This window comes from Salvelinus alpinus, chromosome 3, assembly GCF_045679555.1.
Source record: "Salvelinus alpinus chromosome 3, SLU_Salpinus.1, whole genome shotgun sequence".
Lineage (NCBI taxonomy): Eukaryota > Metazoa > Chordata > Actinopteri > Salmoniformes > Salmonidae > Salvelinus > Salvelinus alpinus.
Window position 1 is genome coordinate 32453103 of NC_092088.1, and position 21253 is coordinate 32474355.

The window sequence follows — 21253 nt, forward strand, 5'->3', positions numbered from 1 at the left end:
TGAGATGCTATCTTCGTAGGTGTCCTCTGACTTCCTTTGTGTCAGGAAAAAAGTTGCTTTCAGAATAATTATTTTTGACTGAAAAAACAAAAGAAGGTTTTACTCGACAAAAAGGCACAAATGTACCTACATAGCATATAACAATTTGCATGTGAATAACCACACCTTCATACAAACGTGCTACTGTATGCAGAATTGACACACAACCGAAGTTGCTGCATTATCCTCCCAGCACACCCACAAGCGAGCCACTCAGGAGCAGAATGACGACGCGTGGAAGAGGGAACTCACGTCATTCCTTTGAATGAGATGGGAATAGCAATTTATTGCAAATTGAGGAGGGCTAATAGCTGAACAATAGACAATAGACTGCGATGCAGTGCCCTAGACCACTGCGCCACCCAACCAAGGGGTACCTTGCTACTCAATGTAATACAGTAATGACTTTTCAAATAAGTCACCTTACACGTTATGTTGGCTGACAATTTGTTAGCTACGCTGTCCTCACAAACTACATAGCATATCATTACAGCAGTATGTACCGTTATGTTAGCTAGCTACCTAACGTTAGTACTTATACATCAAACTTGCCAGTATATTAACTATAGGCTAACTACCCAACGTTTATTGACTTGATTATTCTCGTCATTCTTAGCTTAGCTAAATGGTATAGTCGTTGTGCTTTCTCATGGACATTCGGGTGCTTTCATAAATTCACTTTGGCTATCTATAGGCTGGACAATAGAACAAGTTAAAATTTACCCAAGGCTGAAAAACGGCTTAAGAATTTTTGCTAAACTGGAACACTAGCGCGAGCCCATAGCACATTAATGGAATCGAAAGTTCGCAGAGCCTTTTTTGACTGGAGTGATGCTTAGAATTCCATTTAAAAAATGTATATTTTACCACTACAATCTGTTCGTCGGACGAAACTGGAAAAAAACGACTTGTGTAGAATGTAAACATCCGTACCTCGATGGTGTCAACTGTGCTTATGTCTGTGTAATGTAAATGTAGGGGAAAAATAAAAATGTATATTTCTGGTCTAGCGATCGATGACAAACGAGCTCGCTGCCCAGACTCTGCAAGGGGATCAACTACTTCAAGGTCTCAGAGCGAGTGATGTCACCGATTGAACCGCTATTAGCGCGCACCCCCATAACTAGCTATCCATTTCACACCGGTTACACCTGACATGAAAACAATCTAAATGTACACAATGCGAGATATTTGGTGAAATAGACAGACAATGGGAAACAATGGGAAGACCGCAGAGTTCCAATGTTTTTGTTGTTAACATTTTAACTATAAAACAACGTGAGCAGGTCTCATTGCCAACAATAGCGAAGCAGGCATTGTGGCATTGAACAATAAACTAGGAATAGAACATTCGGAAGGCGAGTTTGTCACGGTGCTCAATAGAATAATAGGAGCTGGCAGGGTGAAAAATGCATTAAAAGAAGGCCTGTTTTTTCGCGATTACTTCAAAACGACGGCATGCAGCCGTCGTTTTGAAGTAATATGGAAATATGGTCATATTATGAAACTGGGCTCCACAGCGGAAGCAATGAACTAGTTTTTATCAGAATAGAATGTTAAATGTCATGTGCCCAGCCTACTATCTACACGGATTTCAGAGCACTCTCGTCTGAGTGTACCAGAGCGCCGAATAATTACTTTACGAGCCCTCAACACCCGTTGAATATGGCCAGTCAGTAAACATCGAGAAAAAAGCATTAAATTGTTTCCAGCAGCACATTTACAGTCACCCACGCTCTGGTTAACACGAAAACTGCCTTATCAGCTCTACTAGGGCGAGTACAATGGTCATGAGTGGTCTCATTTGTGTCTGGAAGTAGCTAGCCAACGTTACAACGGCAGTCAATTCCCCAAGGTAAGGCCAGAATGCTCGAGCCAACCCTACTCCTCGGCCCGAATGTCCAGTGTGCGCTCCGAGAGTGAAACGGTCTGAATTTACAAACTGACAATTTCTCTGAATGGAAACACCATAATATTAATCAAATTATGCCAAATTTCTTCAGATCAATCCCATATACTATGTTATTACAAAAAAGGTTTTAAATTCTCTGGTAATGCCAATACAGAATACTATCAAATGCTTCTCAAAGATGCCCTCTGGTGGTCAAACTAGCAATAACTTGCAGTAACAGAAGGAAATGGCTGAGAATTAAATGACATGCCACAGAATGCTGCAGCAGCACGCATGGTGTGCCGCAACTTTTAAAGGAGGAACATTTTTTCTTGCCCACTCAATATTTTTGCCTGAACTGCCCACTCAACATTAACAATGTTCAATTAATGTTTAATTATTGAAATCTATTTGTTCGAAATGATGTATCCATCCCCCGAAACTCCCTCCAGGGTTTCTCCGAGATCTATCAGCAACAAAATGGAGTTAGTCACCCATATTCCTCGTCTCCAAAATTGTCGTGGAATATTTGATTCGAAGGAGAGAGACTTTTAGATCTCTTCCAACAATCACACTTTAATATGGATTAATTATTGCAATAATGAAGCTGGTCAATCCCACACTCTGAAGTGTGATGCCAAGAGCTCAATGAGCAGAGCTGAGCCACAGCATTTTATAGCAAAGTACATCCTCCTGAATGTTCACGACACACACCAGGTGTGTAGAATTATACAAAGGTACATTGTGCTATCAAGCAACAGACATCAAGATTTACATTGTGCCAGGTTTCTGTCTCTAGGTCATTTACTGCTTGTTTATACTAGGTCATTCCCTCAAATTATGAAGTCCAGTATTCATCTGCCATGTGGGAGAAAAACTGGAGGGAGAGTCTGCCTAGCACAGCGCCAACATTTCATGCAGAGACTAATCACGGAATGGAACGCAGTATTTAGGTTTTATCACCAAGGCATCGTAAATCCACTGTCAGCATTAAGCCTCAGATAATCCTCTCATAAGAACAGAGTGAAAGTACTTAATATAAGAATACATTCTAATATAAAGCAATGTGGATAACATGTTGTATTTTCCACCATAATACTTTGCACATCACAAGTGCCGGGGAAACAGCCGGTTGCTTGACATCAAAGTTTGTTTGGTTGACCCAACTGCTGGGTTGCAGTCGTGGGTCACTTAGTTGGGTTATTTTCTTCAAAAACTGCTGGGTTATTGATGCTGGGTTATTGAGATATGACCTAGCAGGTCAGCTCAGAGAACTAAAGGTGTGGCTTAGTAGGGGTGGGCCTTTCAGGTAGTTATTTTTGAGAACCCATGAGAGTAAATGTAATTCCGTTCCGAACAAAAAATATACACAAAATGCAAGGTGTTAGTCTTTCATGAGCTGAAAGAAGATTCTAGAAATGTTTCATATGCATGAAAAGCTTTTTTCAAAAAAAATGTGTGCAAAAATGTATTTACAGCCCTATTAGTGAGCATGCATCCTTTGCCAAGATAATCCATCCACCTGACAGGTGTGGCATATCAAGAAGCTGATTAAACAGCATGATCATTACAGTTGCACCTTGTGCTGAGGACAATAAAAGGCCACTAAAATGTGCAGTTTTGTCACACAACACAATGCCACAGATGTCTCAAGTTGAGGGAACGTGCAATAGGCATGCTAACTGCAGGAATGTCCAGAATTGTTCCCAGAGAATGTATTGTTTATTTCTCTACCAAAAGCCGCCTCCAACTTCATTTTAGAGAATTTGGCAGTATGTCCAACCAGCCTCACAACCGCAAACCACGCGTAACCATGCCAGCCCAAGACCTTCACATCCGGCTTCTTCACCTGCGGGATCTAAGACCAGCCACCCGGACAGCTGATGAAACGGAGGACTATTTCTGCCTGGAATAAAGGCCTTTTGTGGGGAAAAAGTCATTTGATTGGCTGGGCCTGGCTCCACAGCCTTTGCCCTTCCAGGCTCACCCATTGCTGCGCCCCTGTCCAGTCGTGAAATCTATAGATTAGGACTAATAGCCTGGCGGGTAGGCGCATTGGTCCAGTAACCAAAAGGTTGCTGGATTGAATCCCCGAGCTGACAAGGTAAAAAAAATGTGGCTATCGATTAAGGAAACCCTCTGCACCTCTCAATCAGAGGGGTTGGGTTAAATGCGTAAGACACATTTCAGTTGAATGCATTCAGTTGTACAGCAGACTAGGTATCCCCCTTTCCCTAATTCATTTATTTAACTTGACTGATTTCCTTATATGAACTGTAACTCAGTAGCATCATTGAAATTGTTGCATATTGCTTTTATATTTTTGTTCAGTATTAAGGTTGAAATCCGACACTTGACTCAATGAGATCCTCAAGAGCAAATGTATATCCCAATGTTGGGATAGCTAAATAATTATGTCATTAGTTTATTACGATGCGGAAAAATATTCCAAGAAAATACATTTGCAGTGTACAAACATTAAATGATCAGGAAAGACATTTACTCTTAAGGTTAGCCAAAAATAATTATCTGAATGCCAGGCCCCTAATAGGCCACGTCTCCTGAAAGTACCTTACGGTCAATGAAAACTAATTCATATGGTAATTTTAGGTATTATAAAAAGTAAAAAAAATATGAAACATTACTGCAGCATACTGTAAATGTTGGTACATTGTTGAACAATTGCACTGTTATTCCACCCCACAGAACACAGTACCGTACCATATCTTTGGAGTGCCAAAAACCCTTTGACCACTAGTGGGTGCATGGTATTGTTGTTTCTGGCTCATTATACAACGGGTGGTTTGGAATTCACATTGTTAGAGCCTCTAATGCCCATGATATGAGACAACATACATATAAGGTGGCATCGTTACCTAGCAATGCAATAACACTACAACTTTTACAACTACTAGTCTTAGCACCTGTAACTCTTCATGGACGATTTTAAAGTTACATTTGATTTGTTTTATCCACTAACATTTAATGAATGGTGCCAACAAGAATAGGAGGAAGAGGATATTAAAGAAATGAAACAAGAGCAAGTGGACCAGCAACCTTAGCCTAGTGTTAACATTAGACATGCAGAAATCAGAAAACGTTAGCTCTGCTATAGACATAGAAAGGGAGAGAAATGAAGAAGCTAGCTACATCAAGACAAACCAACTGCACAGTGTGCTTTCTGGAATGGCTGTCAGAAAAGGGGATAAACATCGAGTTGCAACACCACCTACTGAATAAGGTGTGGTTTGATTTGCAGTTGCACTTCACAAACTGAAGCCAAGAAATGAAGAAACCAAGAACCACAAAAATCCATTGGAAATAGAAGCGTTAAGGCTGCATGTATGAGAACGAGCTCTGCCACGTGGAAATTAGAAATTCAGTATCATAAATAAATAGCTGTCGATGTGGTGAGAATCCCCCAAAAATGTGTCATTGTGGTTTCTGTTCTGATGTATCAATGTCTTTGCTACAATGTTTCAGCGCAATTGGACAGCACCCCTATACAATATTTCGATCTGAAATTCAATTTTCCTATGCATAGACCAGACGTGCCCTGTTTTCAGAACCATGGACAGCCATAGTTCTGGAACTATCAACCAGTGCTTGGGTAATTTTGCTTTACATGGCAGTCAATATGAATACAACTAACTACCAGAGAACGCCTAAAATGTCACTTGACAACCAGTGTTAGTGAATGTAGCATCATGTTTTGTTGAAAAATTCATGGTTTGGGAAAGAATCTTGATTTTTAATGCTGGTAACTCGTTGTATAAAAGCAATACACTTGAGTCCATGTGTTATGACATTTTTATCATGGCTGTGGGCCTCTCATGTATTATTGCTTAATTAACATATTTTGAGGCATGCCTTGTAAGAGGCTATATTTGTTTCACCCGTGAGTGAGAATGCTGTACCAATTTAACTCATATGTGGTTATAGTGCCCCATCAATATAAAATGTATAGGGGACAGACTGGAGTGGCAGCTACTCTTAAACCTTAAATGATTCCGCCCTGTCCTTTTTTTAAATCTATGCCCTGTAGTCGTTGCCAATTTGAAAGCCTTGCATTCTTAAAGTGCAAGTGATGTGAAACACCAAATAGTCAATATGCTTTAATGTGATAATGCTTTACCTAGCAATCAACCTGCTTGCACCAATCCCATGTAATTGCAGTAAAAGACTGTATAAAAATAAAGAACTCCTCAATGAATTTCATTCATCCATTAATTAGTCCCGATTATGGTAGCATTGACTTTTTTACAGCATAATACAGTACATTTTACCGAATTTGTTCTGATAAATGTATGTCTATCTGTACATAGTATTATAGCACTCTATTGCTCTACTCTGAATAGAACGTGGGTACTGTAACTTTAAATCAGCTAACTTCCTGTTCAGCGCTCATTCCCATTATGGCAACATATAGATGAGCGTCACCTTTCTTACTTACGAGGCCTTGGATAAAGATTCGTTTTTGTAAAAAAACGATACTCCTGCCTCCAGGGTCTTTATTGGGAGTTGTAAGCTGTCTGCCAAGCTTAATACTTACACATATCGTGAGAGCAGAACAGCAAAAAGACTACACGGCGGGCCCAGCCAAAGGAAGAGTGGATTCCTTCTACACGTCGAGCCTCTTCAGCCATCAGACTCTACAGAGAGGTTACCCGGCTCATTATACAACCAGAGGATCAAGGAAACACACCAGACATCCTTCAGCATCCAGACTTAGAGGACAGCACATACAACACGTTGGGGACCAAGTCACATTGCTCAAGCTCCAGAGACTAATGCATCTGATCTAACATCAGCTAGTGCTGAAGCAGCCAGATCTAAGTGCATTAGTTCTAGACAATCGAGACACTAACCTGTCATCAGCTAGTGCTGCAGACATCAGGGCTTGTGCAAAAGCAGATGCTGCACGTGCACTGACTTTTTTTGCAATATGGGAAGCTGACATAAGAGAACAAGGCTGCATAGAAGAGCATCATAGAGTTACAGCTGAAGTAGCTAGAGGAAAGGAGGGGGTAAAGGCAGACTTCCAAATGCTCAAGCAGGAGAAAGCTGCCACAGCAGCCATAGCTGCGGTTCTCAAAGCAGCTGCCGATGAAAACAGATGGCCACGCCGTCTGATAGATAGCCAGATGACACCTCTCAGCGCAACTCAATGCACCCGCGAGGATATATAGTCACACACAACCATGTACACTGATCAACCACCTCGTGACACAAAGCCATAGAGACCATTGACGGTCCAGTTAGCAGTGGTCAACATTGATACAGCCAGACGCTTCAATACAGAACCAGACCTCCGATGTGAAAAGTCAAGAAGAGACCTACCCGTCAATCCCACGGTATAATCTATCGACTTCAGAATACAATTATATTGTATTCTGAAGTCGATAGATTAGTGTAAGAGAACAATCACATAAGAGGGTCCAACCAAGCCCACCTGCCGTCTCGCCAGCCAGAGTCAAACACTGCGGCTGCCCCCAGAGAAGATTCACCCAGACAGGACTTACCCGATATGTCAGGAGATACAGATGTAACCAAGTACCTGATATGTCATGAAAGGAGTTCTGGCCTTCTGAAGTTTGATGATCACCCAGAAAACTTATGGACCAGGAAATCATTATTTCTTAGCAGCAACCAAGACTTAAATCTGACAGCAAGAGAAGAGCTGGACCTACTCTCCAAATGGCTCGGGCCCAAGTCATCTGAGCAGGCCGAGAGAATCAGATTGGGTCATGTCCACAACACAATAGCAGGGCTCACAATGGTATGGCAGAGACTTGAAGACTGCTAAGGTTCACCTGAAGTAATCGAAAATGCACTTCTGAAGAAAATTGAAGATATTACTAGGATAACAAACAAATACAACCAAAAGGGGTGAGAGCTTGGGGGCAGCCTAAGCTGGTGGACACCTGCCAGGCCCCTGGTATCTGGACACAGCTCACAGAGTCAATCATATCCTGGAGAAGCTTCCCTACAGCCTAAAAGAAAGATGGATCTCACAAGCATAAAAATACAAGACCATGGGGTTGCATTCCCACCATTTTTTCCTTCTACGCCAAGTTCATCCTAAACAAGCAAAGACAGACAATGATCCAAGCTTTGCCTTCTTGACCACAGGAGGCTCCAGCTCCGCAAAGACTGAGAAACCATCTGCGAAGGACAACAAAGAACACAGAACACCAGTGTCCATAAGGAGTCTGAAGCCAACCAGACTAGTCTATCAGGGAAGAAAGTTGAGGACCCATCTGCTGAGAAAATACCACAGCTTCAGGAGCAAGACACTAGATGAGCCTTAATCCTTCTTTTAAGGACAACCTTAAACTGTGCTTCAACCAGTCATCTCGCAAAAGACTGGGAAAGCGGTGCTGTGCAAAGAATGCGACAGTGACACATCCGTCCACCCCATGGAGAACAGAGGACTCCGCTACCAAGGAAAATCATGGCAACGAGCAAAAGGTGTGCAACATCTGCAGTAACCTCGAAGTGCACTGAGATCTGTGGAGAGGCAGTCAGCTCTAGATCATTCTCCGAGATATGCTTAGTCAAAGTGTATTCCGCAGGCCACAGAGAAGGCAGTCAGAATGTACGCTGTCCTAGACTAACAAAGTAACAAGTCTTTAACAAGAACCCGAGTTCTTCAACCTCTTTGCGGTCAGAGGTATTCCGTTCCATACACTGAAGACATGTTCAGGAGTTGTGGAGACATCCGGCAGGAGAGCATGCAACTAAACTCAACAAAAAAAAGAAACGTCAATTTCAGGACCCTGTCTTTCAACATTTTTTGGATTTTTATGAATTAACTTCACAGATCATTGTAAAGGGTTTAAACCAGGTTTCCCATAAACAATTAATGAACATGCACATGTGGAACGGTCGTTAAGACACTAACAGCTTACAGACGGTAGGCAATTAAAGACACAGTTATGAAAACTTAGGACACTAAAGAGGCCTTTTAACAATGTCGCCTATGGGCACAAATCCACCGTCGCTGGACCAGACAGGACTGGCAAAAAAAGTGCTCTTTACTGACGAGTAGCGGTTTTGTCTCACCAGTGGTGATGTCAGATTCACGTTTATCATTGAAGGAATGAGCGTTACACCGAGGCCTGTACTCTGGAGCGGGACTGATTTGGAGGTGGAGAGTCCGTCATGGTCTGGGGCGGTGTGTCACAGCATCATCGGACTGAGCTTATCGTCATTGGCAATCACAACGATGTGCATTACAGGGAAGACATCCTCCTCCCTCATGTGGTACCCTTCCTGCAGGCTCATCCTGACATGACCCTCCAGCATGACAATGCCACCAGCCATACTGTTCATTCTGTGCGTCATTTCTTGCAAGACAGGAATGTCAGTGTTCTGCCATGGCCAGCAAAGAGCCCGGATCTCAATCCCATTGAGCACGTCTGGGACCTGTTGGATTGGAAGGTGAGGTGCCTTGGTGGAAGAGTGGAGTAACATCTCACAGCAAGAACTGGCAAATCTGGTGCAGTCCATGAGGAGGAGATGCACTGCAGTACTTAATACAGCTGGTGGCCACACCAGATACTGACTGTTACTTTTGATTTTGGCCCTCCCTTTGTTCGGGGAGGCATTCCATTTCTGTTAGTCACATGTCTGTGGAACTTGTTCAGTTCATGTCTGTTGTTGAATCTTGTTATGTTCATAAAAATATTTACACAAAATAAACAGTTGACAGTGAGCGGACGTTTCTTTTTTGCTGAGTTTACAGCTCAGCATTTAACACCATAGTACCCTCCAAACTCGTCATCAAGCTCGAGACCCTGGGTCTCGACCCCGCCCTGTGCAACTGGGTCCTGGACTTCCTGACGGGCCGCCCCCAGGTGGTGAGGGTAGGTAACAACATCTCCACCCCGCTGATCCTCAACACTGGGGCCCCACAAGGGTGCGTTCTGAGCCCTCTCCTGTACTCCCTGTTCACCCACGACTGCGTGGCCATGCACGCCTCCAACTCAATCATCAAGTTTGCGGATGACACTACAGTGGTAGGCTTGATTACCAACAACGACGAGACGGCCTACAGGGAGGAGGTGAGGGCCCTCGGAGTGTGGTGTCAGGAAAATAACCTCACACTCAACGTCAACAAAACAAAGGAGATGATTGTGGACTTCAGGAAACAGCAGAGGGAGCACCCCCCTATCCACATCGACGGGTCAGTAGTGGAGAAGGTGGAAAGTTTTAAGTTCCTCGGTGTACACATCACGGACAAACTGAATTGGTCCACCCACACAGACAGCGTTGTGAAGAAGGCGCAGCAGCGCCTCTTCAACCTCAGGAGGCTGAAGAAATTCGGCTTGTCACCAAAAGCACTCACAAACTTTTACAGATGCACAATCGAGAGCATCCTGTCGGGCTGTATCACCGCCTGGTACGGCAACTGCTCCGCCCACAACCGTAAGGCTCTCCAGAGGGTAGTGAGGTCTGCAGAACGCACCACCGGGGGCAAACTACCTGCCCTCCAGGACACCTACACCACCCGATGTCACAGGAAGGCCATAAAGATCATCAAGGACAACAACCACCCAAGCCACTGCCTGTTCACCCCGCTATCATCCAGAAGGCGAGGTCAGTACAGGTGCATCAAAGCAGGGACCGAGAGACTGAAAAACAGCTTCTATCTCAAGGCCATCAGACTGTTAAACAGCCACCACTAACATTTAGCGGCCGCTGCCAACATACTGACTCAACTCCAGCCACTTTAAAAATGGGAATTGATGGAAATTATGTAAAAATGTACCACTAGCCACTTTAAACAATGCCACATTAATATAATGTTTACATACCCTACATTACCCATCTCATATGTATATACTGTACTCTATATCATCTACTGCATCTTGCCATCTTTATGTAATACATGTACCACTAGCCACTTTAAACTATTCCACTTTATGTTTACATACCCTACAGTACTCATCTCATATGTATATACCGTACTCTATACCATCTACTGCATCTTGCCATGCCGTTCTGTACCACCACTCATTCATATATCTTTATGTACATATTCTTTATCCCTTTACACTTGTGTGTGTGTATAAGGTAGTAGTTGTGGAATTGTTAGGTTAGATTACTTGTTGGTTATTACTGCATTGTCGGAACTAGAAGCACAAGCATTTTGCTACACTCGCATTAACATCTGCTAACCATGTGTATGTGACTAATAAAATTTGATTTGATTTGATTTGATTTGATTTGAGTTTACATCGAGTCAATGGACGGCAAGTCCATTGAAATTGCAAGTCATGACCCTCCTCTGAAGCCAGTCGCAGACAAGATTACAGAACTCGACCAATATGCAGAAATCCTCCTCCTGCTTGGAAGAGATATCCTGAAAGTGCAGAAAGTCAGAGAGCTGTACAATGGGCCGCATAATGCACAATGTCTAGACCTAAGCTGGGTCATCGTCAGTGAGGTATGTCTGAACAGAGCTCGCAAGCCAGCTAAAGTGAGCATCTACAAAACAAACGTGCTGCACATCCTTCCTTAGCCCCTGCGCTAACAGCATACAGAGCAACTAGAGATACGGAAGACCTCGGATGCAAAGTGTTGGAAAGAACACAAGACGATTGTAAGCCAGCCCCCATCTGTCGAAGATGACATCTTCTGCGAAATCATGGACAAGTCAAACAGCTGGTGGCTCCCTTACCTTTCCGTTCACCCCTTGGTCACCTTCCCAACAACAGAGGACAAGCAGTGCAACATACAGTTGAAGTCGGAAGTTTACATACACCTTAGCCAAATATATTAAACTCAGTTTCACAATTCCTGACGTTTAATCCTAGTAAAAATTCCCTGTCTTAGGTCAGTTAGGCTCACCATTTTATTTTAAGAATGTGAAATGTCAGAATAGTAGAGAGAATTATTTTAGGCTTTTATTTCTTTCATCATATTCCTAGTGGGTCTGAAGTTTACATACTCTCAATTAGTATTTGGTAGCATTGTCTCTAAATTGTTTAACTTGGGTCAAACGTTTTGGGTAGCCTTCCACACGCTTGAATTCTGTCCCATTCCTCCTGACAGAGCTGGTTTAACTGAGTCAGGTTTGTAGGCCTCCTTGCTCGCACACGCTTTTTCAGTTCTGCCCACAAATGTTCTATGGGATTGAGGTAAGGGCTTTGTGATGGCCACTCCAAAACCTCGACTTTGTTGTCCTTAAGCCATTTTGCCACAACTTTGGAAGTATGCTTGGGGTCATTGTCCATTTGGAAGACCCATTTGCGACCAAGCTTTAACTTCCTGACTGTCGTCTTGAGATGTCGATTCAATATATCCACATAATTTTCCTTTCTCATGATGCCATCTATTTTATGAATTGTACCAGTCCCTCTTGCAGTAAAGCACCCCGACAACATGATGCTGCCATCCGCGTTCTTCACGGTTGGGATGGTGTTCTTCAGCTTGCAAGTCTACCCCTTTTTCCTCCTAACAAAACAATGGTCATTTTGACCAAACAGTTCTATTTTTGTTTCATCAGACCAGAAGACATTTCTCAAAAAAGTACGATCATTGTCCCAATGTGCAGTTGCAAACCGCCAAACTTTTATGGCAGTTTTGGAGCAGTGTCTTCTTCCTTGCTGAGTAGCCTTTCAGGTTATGTCCATATAGGACTCGTTTTACTGTGGATATAGATACATTTGTACCCATTTCCTCCAGCATCTTCACAAGGTCCTTTACTGTTGTTCTGGGATTGATTTGCACTTTTGGCACCAAAATACTTTCAGCTCTAGGAGAGCTCTCCTGAGCGGTATGACTGCGTGGTCCCATTGTGTTTATACTTGCGTACTATTGCTTGTACAGATGAGCGTGGTACCTTCAGGCGTTTGGAAATTGCTCCCAAGGATGAACCAGACTTGTAGACGTCTGCAATTATTTTCTGTGGTCTTGGCTGATTTCTTTTGATTTTCCCATGATGTTAAGCAAAGAGGCACTGAGTTTGAAGGTAGGCCTTGAAATACATCCACAGGTACACCTCCAATTGACTCAAATGATGTCAATTAGCCTATCAGAAGCTTCTAAAGTCATGACATCATTTTCTGGAATTTTAAAAGTTGTTTAAAGGCACAGTCAACTTAGTGTATGTAAACTTCTGAACCACTGGAATTGTGATACAGTGAATTATAAGTGTAATAATCTGTCTGTAAACAATTGTTGGAGAAATGACTTGTGTCATGCACAAAGTAGATGTCCTAACCGACTTGCCAAAACTATAGTTTGTTAATTAGGGCTAGGAGTCCCGCTACTAGGACAACTTCCGGTGAAACTGGAGAGCGTGCAATTCAAATAACTAATCATACAAAGTATGGATATTAAACATTTAGGTACATGTAAGTGTCTTATATCGGTTGAAAGCTTAAATTCTTGTTCATCTAACTGCACTGTCCAATTTACAGTAGCTATTACAGCAAAAGCATGCCATGCGATTGTTTGAGGATGGCGCCCCACATCAAAATATTTTTCCACCGGGACAAGTTCCATAAATTCACAAATAGCGATTAAACATTCACTTACTTTTTGAAAATCTTCCTCTGATTTGTCATCCAAAGGGTCCCAGCTATAACATGTAGTGTAGTTTTGTTAGATAAAATCCTGCTTTATATCCCAAAAAGTCTGTTTAGTTTGCGCCATCGATTTGAGTAATCCACTCGTTCAACATGCAGAGAAAGGAATCCGAAAATCTCCCCCTAAACTTTGTTTCAACAAGCCAAAATATGTTTTTATTTACTCCTCAGATATCCTAAAATGTAATAAACGATCATATTTCTTACGAATTTAAGTATGTTCAGTAGGAAACCGATTTTAGCAGGTGCGTCCTGTCTTCAAAGCACGCGCAAACACACATTTCCAAGACTGTCCCTGTACTAAAACTGATATTTCTTCTTCGTTTTTAAAGTTACAAGCCTAAAACCTTGAACATAGACTGCTGACACCCTGTGGAAGCCATAGAAATTGCATCCAGGGAGTTAATTTTCAGTATGCCATTATACTTTCCATTGTAAGAGAATGGTCTCAAAAATAAATTCTGGTTGTTTTTTTGTTGGATTTTCTCCTACCAAATCTATTGTGTTATATTCTCCTGCATTATTTTAACATTTCTATAAACGTCAAAGTGTTTTCTTTCCAATGGTACCAATTATATGCATATCCTGGCTTCAGGGCCTGAGCAACAGGCAGTTTACTTTGGGCACGTCATTCAGGCAGAAATGCTAAACATTTATTCATAAACTGGGTGGTTCATTGAAATTGATAATAACATTTCTTTCCATTGCCCATAGCAATACAAATACCAAACCATGTATTTCTTAACCGTTTAATGGGTCTCCAAAGGATTATCACAAACTCACAGGTGAGCTATATAATAACGATAGGTTACAAAACATAAATTAGAAACAAATCTTAGACTCCTGTTGCAATGCCGGTGTCAGGTAATTTCGCCCCAAGAGTTATTTGAACGTACTGTTCCCACCTTCTTAATTTCACGTGACATAAGGCACAAACGACAGTCCATTACCAAGGGGATTTGACTCATTAAGCTCTGAATAGACTCATTTGATTCTGCTCTAGTTAGACAGAACAACAGAACAGAACAGTGGCAGGTAATTATGATTCTATAGAAAGGTTAGGAGAAATGTCCATTATACAAAGACACCTTCTGATGGAGTGTTCATGAGAGAGAGAGAGAGAGAGAGAGAGAGAGAGAGAGAGAGAGAGAGAGAGAGAGAGAGAGAGAGAGAGAGAGAGAGAGAGAGAGAGAGAGAGAGAGAGAGAGAGAGAGAGAGAGAGAGAGAGAGAGAGAGAGAGAGAGAGAGAGAGAGAACTAATGCAGTCATGGCTTTAAATCGTTAACACTTGACTTAAAGTCTGCAGTTAGATAATGCATGAGCAATGTCTTCAATCATTTCATAAGGAACAAAATACCAGCCATTTCAGTCAGTTGAAATGTTAATTCAGAGAGACATCCCACAGTATAAGTCTTGTTATCAGACATTACAAAGGCTCATACTGTACAAGCTTACAATAAATTATAAGTCATCAAATATAAATGATTAAGCACATAAGGCTTTAAATAAATTGTTTCCTTTTAATCTTAAACTTGATCTTAAACTTAAACTTAAATATCTTCAGAATAAAATGTATTTTATTGAACCTCTATTTTACGAGACAAATTTTACCAGGCAAGAGGTCTGGCAAGAGGCAAAACGTATCCTGTGAGGCTGAGGGCAGGGATTAAAAGCATAATACAAATAAAATAAAAAATGGTCACATACACATTGTTAGCAGATGTTATTGCGTGTGTAGGGAAATGCTTGTACTTCTAGTTCCGACAGTGCAGCAATATCTAACAATTAATATCTGACAATTCCACAACAAATACCTAATACACACAAATCTAAGTAAGAAATGGAATAAGAATATATAAATATGAATATATGGATGCGCAATGTCAGAGTGGCATGGGCTAAGATGCAATAGATAAAAATGAAGCATATTAACATATCACCTTTTCCAAAGTGAAGTTTATGAAATGCTGACCTTATAACTTGCAGGGGTGACATTTGGAGACCAAAGCTATAAACTTGAAGCCATGAGCAAATAACAGTGTAGCGCCAAACCTACCGAGTTGATTTATGATTTCTAGAATGTTTTAATTATATACTCAGACTTTTCACTATATTTTTTGTTTTACTATTTGTATGGTGTTAAATATTAACCAATATTGGTAGCCACCATCAGTTATACCCACATACAACTGTCACTTTATTGTTAGTTTCCTTACATTTTGCATCATTCTATTAAATAGTTAGTTTACCTTTCTTTCCTCTCTAAAGTTTGTGTGGTTGTTCCTGAGGATCACTGGCAATAGTGGATCATATTATCATATTATCATTTTGGACATGTTGTCTATTTGAAAAATTATGGAACACAGACCATACATAGCAGTTTAAACCTGGAGCCTGGTGCATGGTTCACAATGACTGGACTGTTGTCATCACAGTTCAATGATTAGTAAGGATTATTAGGGTAGATGCATAGGACTACTGTTCAACCCCAATTGTAAACCTTTCTCACCTTCCAATATTTAATGGATTGAACAATTGAATATGGCAGCTTTCAGGAACAATCAGACCACTGTATTTTTCATTCACCAATATACACTGCTCAAAAAAATAAAGGGAACACTTAAACAACACAAAGTAACTCCAAGTCAATCACACTTCTGTGAAATCAAACTGTCCACTTAGGAAGCAACACTCATTGACAATAAATTTCACATGCTGTTGTGCAAATGGAATAGACAAAAGGTGGAAATTATAGGCAATTAGCAAGACACCCCCAATAAAGGAGTGATTCTGCAGGTGGTGACCACAGACCACTTCTCAGTTCCTATGCTTCCTGGCTGATGTTTTGGTCACTTTTGAAAGCTGGCGGTGCTCTCACTCTAGTGGTAGCATGAGACGGAGTCCACAACCCACACAAGTGGCTCAGGTAGTGCAGCTCATCCAGGATGGCACATCTATGCGAGCTGTGGCAAGAAGGTTTGCTGTGTCTGTCAGCGTAGTGTCCAGAGCATGGAGGCGCTACCAGGAGACAGGCCAGTACATCAGGAGACGTGGAGGAAGCCGTAGGAGGGCAACAACCCAGCAGCAGGACCGCTACCTCCGCCTTTGTGCAAGGAGGAGCACTGCCAGAGCCCTGCAAAATGACCTCCAGCAGGCCAGAAATGTGCATGTGTCAGCATATGGTCTCACAAGGGGTCTGAGGATCTCATCTCGGTACCTAATGGCATACCTACAACATCAGAGTTTTTTTCAATCTACCAATTGGTGCTGAAAGGAGACATACAGTGGCTTGCGAAAGTATTCACCCCCCCCTCCCTTGCCATTTTTACTATTTTGTTGCCTTACAACCTGGAATTAAAATATATTTTGGGGGGGGTTTTATCATTTGATTTACAATGATGCAAAATATTTTTTATTGTGAAAAAAAAAAAACAGAACTTGAGTCTGCATAACTTTTCACCCCCCCAAAGTCAACACTTTGTATAGCCACCTTTTGCAGCAATTACAGCTGCAAGTCTCTTGGGGTATGTCTCTGTAAGCTTGGCAAATCTAGCCACTGGGATTTTTGCCCATTCTTCAAGGCAAAACTGCTCCAGCTCCTTCAAGTTGGATGGGTTCCGCTGGTTTACAGCAATCTTTGTCATTCCACAGATTCTCAATTGGATTGAGGTCTGGGTTTTGACTAGGCCATTCCAAGACATTTAAATGTTTCCCAGTAAACATCTTGAGTGTTGCTTTAGCAGTATGCTTAGGATCATTGTCGTGCTGGAAGGTGAACCTCCGTCCCAGTCTCAAATCTCTGGAAGACTGAAACAGGTTTCCCTCAAGAATTTCCCTGTATTTAGCACCATCCATCATTCCTTCAATTCTGACCAGTTTCCCAGTGCCTGCCGATGAAAAACATCCCCACAGCATGATGCTGGCACCACCATGCTTCACTGTGGGGATGGTGTTCTCGGGGTGATGAGAGGTGTTGGGTTTGCGCCAGACATAGCGTTTATCTTGATGGCCAAAAAGCTCAATATTAGTCTCATCTGACCAGAGTACCTTCTTCCATATGTTTGGGGAGTCTCCCACATGCCTTTTGGCGAATGCTTTATGCAATGCCTTTTTTGTGGCGACTCTTATGTAAAGCCCAGCACTGTAGAGAGTACGGCTTAAAGTGGTCATATGGACAGATACTCCAATCTCCGCTGTGGAGCTTTGCAGCTCCTTCAGGGTTAGCTTTGGTCTCTTTGTTGCCTTTTTGCTTATTGTACTCCTTGCCTGGTCTGTGAGTTTTGGTGGCCGGCCCTTTCTTGGCAGGTTTGTTGTGGTGCCATATATACACTGCTCAAAAAAATAAAGGGAACACTTAAACAACACAATGTAACTCCAAGTCAATCACACTTCTGTGAAATCAAACTGTCCACTTAGGAAGCAACACTGATTGACAATAAATTTCACATGCTGTTGTGCAAATGGAATAGACAAAAGGTGGAAATTATAGGCAATTAGCAAGACACCCCCAAAAAAGGAGTGATTCTGCAGGTGGTGACCACAGACAACTTCTCAGTTCCTATGCTTCCTGGCTGATGTTTTGGTCACTTTTGAATGCTGGCGGTGCTCTCACTCTAGTGGTAGCATGAGACGGAGTCTACAACCCACACAAGTGGCTCAGGTAGTGCAGTTCATCCAGGATGGCACATCAATGCGAGCTGTGGCAAAAAGGTTTGCTGTGTCTGTCAGCGTAGTGTCCAGAGCATGGAGGCGCTACCAGGAGACAGGCCAGTACATCAGGAGACGTGGAGGAGGCCGTAGGAGGGCAACAACCCAGCAGCAGGACCGCTACCTCCGCCTTTGTGCACGGAGGTGCACTGCCAGAGCCCTGCAAAATGACCTCCAGCAGGCCATAAATGTGCATGTGTCAGCATATGGTCTCACAAGGGGTCTGAGGATCTCATCTCGGCATTGGACTTGTTAATGTGTGAAAGTTAAATATTTCTAAAAATAATTTTGCGCTCTGCCTTTTCAGTGGAATGTGGGAGGAGTTCCGCTAGCGGAACGCTGGGGCTGTACAGGTTAACCAGTCCGCACCCACGTGAGCACAGACATTATGTCGGCGTCATGGAACGCCCCTTTTTCCAGAGTGCATAACCCCCCCCATTACCAAATTCACATCAGACCAGAAAGCATGGGGATGTGGCTACATGTTGAAATGGTTGGCAATTTAAATACAGACCAATTACGTGCAGCGTCAGCTGTACACGTTGAAATGGTTAAGAAAACTACAAGAAATACACATTCACAGTCTGCAGCTGTATATGTAGAATAGTCTTGTAAACTTGACCGAAGACGAGAGACAAAGAACAATTTCCTCTCACCACTAGTCTAACGAATATTGCCCGCGGAACAAGCTCCAACTACGAAAGACTTTGATCTCTGGTGGACAAACCAGAGACTTCTGTCGAATTACTCCCCATATGGACCGGCGATTTCAACAGAGACAACGAAGACATACAAACATAAATATGTGTGTCACGTTCTGACCTTAGTTCTTTTGTATTTTCTTTGTTTTAGTATGGTCAGGGCGTGAGTTGGGTGGGTTATCTATGTTTTGTATTTCTATGTTGGGTTTTTCGTTTGGCCTGATATGGTTCTCAATCAGAGGCAGGTGTTAGTCATTGTCTCTGATTGGGAACCATATTTAGGTAGCCTGTTTTCTGTTGTGTTTTGTGGGTGGTTGTCTTCCGTGTTTGTGTGTTCCACACGGAAATGTTTCGGTTTTCTTATCTATTCATTTTATTATTTTTGTATTGTTGTCGTGTTCAGTATTATTAAATATAATGGACACTTACCACGCTGCGCATTGGTCCGACCTGTCTTACTCCTCGTCAGATGAGGAGGACAAATTCCGTTACAATGTGTTGTATTTCGAAATCCGAATGAGCTCTTGTTAGGGTGCTAAATATCAATATTTACGATGGGCGTATTTTCCACATGTATGTACAATAAGGCCACTCTCTGTCTCTCCCACTCGGTCTCTCTCGCTCTTTATCTGCCCCTACCCCTTTCCATTGTTTACCAAGCCATCATATTGGGTTAGTCCACAAGGGACTTTTCATTGCGTTGTGTAGTAATCAATGTGAAAGCTATCCTGTTTGTGTGTTTATGTAATTCTGTGTGATTATTTAGTGAGTAGTAAATAAATAATTAAGCCAATTTGTATATCGCTGATCATAATTTATGCTAGGATTCGTGCAGATATCCAAGCGTTTTGCAACATTCAGAATGAGACTGATAGAAGGTAACAATTAATTAATGACTGATTGATGACTGAAATGTAAGAGATCTTTATATCTTTAAGAGTTAATTCAGAAAACGGTAACACGTTAAATAAACCTTATCCGTGTTGTCCCAGGAATTCTAATGAGTTAATTGTTACAGCATTAATTTAATCATCATAATAATTAAACATAGTTAATTTATTTGATAAAATAATCGTCATCACATTAATGATAGTAAAGACACGACAGGGTTGAGGTCAGGGCTCTGTGCAGTCCACTCAAGTTCTTCCACACTGACCTCGACAAACCACTTCGGTATGGACCTTGCTTTCTGCATAGGGGCATTGTTATGCTGAAACAGGAAAGGGCCTTCCCCAAACTGTTGCCACAAAGTTGAAAGCACAGAATCATCTAGAATTTTATTGTACGCCGTAGCGTTAAGATTCCCTTCACTGGAACTAAGGGGCCAAGCCCGAACCATGAAAAACAGCCCCAGGCCATTGGTACTCCTCCACCAAACTTTACAATTGGCAGTATGCATTGTGGCAGGTAGCATTCTCTTGGCATCTGACCAAACCAAGATTTGTCCGTCGGACTGCCAGATGATGAAGCGTGATTCATCACTCCAGAGAATGAGTTTCCACTGCTCCAGAGTCCAATGGGAGCAAGCTTTACACCACTCCAGCCGACGCTTGAAAATCACTGAGCTCTTCAGTAAGGCCATTTTACTGCCAATGCTTGTCTATGGAGATTGTGGCACAGAGCCATGCAATCACCCGACCTCAACCCAATTGAGATGGTTTGGGATGAGTTGTACTACAGAGTGAAGGAAAAGCAGCCAACATATGATTCCACATGTGTTATTTCAGTTTTGATGTCTTCACTATTATTCTACAATATAGAAAATAGTAAAAATAAAGAAAAACCTTTGAATGAGTAAGTGTGTCCAAACTTTTGTGTAGTACTGTATATATAAAGAGAAAGGGGGATACTTAGTCAGTTGTAAAACTGAATGTATACAACTGAAATGTCTCTTCCGCATTTAACCGCTCTGAATCAGAGCGGTGCGGGGGGCAGCCTCAATTGACATCCATGTCATCGGTGCCCAGGGAACAGTGGATTAACTGCCTTGCTCAGTGACAGAACGACTGATTTTTACCTTGTCAGCTCGGGGATTTGCCAGGCTACCATATACGTACAGTTGAAGTCAGAAGTTTACATAGACCTTTGCCAAATACATTTAAACTCAGTTTTTCACAATTCCTGACATTTAATCAGAGTAAAAATTCCCTGTCTTAGGTCAGTTAGGATCACCACTTTATTTCCCACAACATGATGCTGCCACCCCCGTGCTTCAAGGCTGGGATGGTGTTCTTCGGCTTGCAACCCTCCCCCTTTTTCCTCCAAACATAACTTTGGTCTTTATGGCCAAACAGTTATTTTTTTGTTTCATCAGACCA

At 42.1% G+C, this 21253-nt stretch overlaps 1 protein-coding gene across 1 annotated transcript in view; it reads left to right on the forward strand.

Moving 5' to 3' along the window:
• nrg3b (neuregulin 3b) overlaps window positions 1-21253 on the forward strand; it is a 432713-nt gene that overhangs the window by 248997 nt on the left and 162463 nt on the right. The window lies entirely within an intron of this gene.